Source organism: Eurypyga helias, unplaced genomic scaffold, assembly GCF_000690775.1.
Source record: "Eurypyga helias isolate BGI_N326 unplaced genomic scaffold, ASM69077v1 scaffold47061, whole genome shotgun sequence".
Classification (NCBI taxonomy): Eukaryota; Metazoa; Chordata; class Aves; order Eurypygiformes; family Eurypygidae; genus Eurypyga; species Eurypyga helias.
In genome coordinates this window covers 1-333 of record NW_010233647.1, presented here as the reverse complement: position 1 = coordinate 333, position 333 = coordinate 1, and positions in this window count along the sequence as shown.

The window sequence follows — 333 nt, the reverse complement described above, 5'->3', positions numbered from 1 at the left end:
GTTCAGCGGTTTTTATTCCACGCTTTCGGTGACGCAGTCACTTGGCTGCAGGGCAGGCACAGTTGCACTAAGTCACACAGATACTTGGGTTGTATTAGAAATGCCCATAAACAACGCTTCAGGCTGCAACAACCCGGCTCGGGACGCCACACCCCACCCCAACTCATTTCACAGCGTTGATCCCTCCGCGAAACCGCCACCGGTTCCCTCCCGTCCGCATCCCGAATCCCTCCGCGCCGCTTGGAGTCCCATCACCCCGGCTCAGCTGGGGCGGGTCTGTCGGGTGGGCGAGGACAAGTGACGGGCGAGGCTACCAATCGTGAGGTGGATACG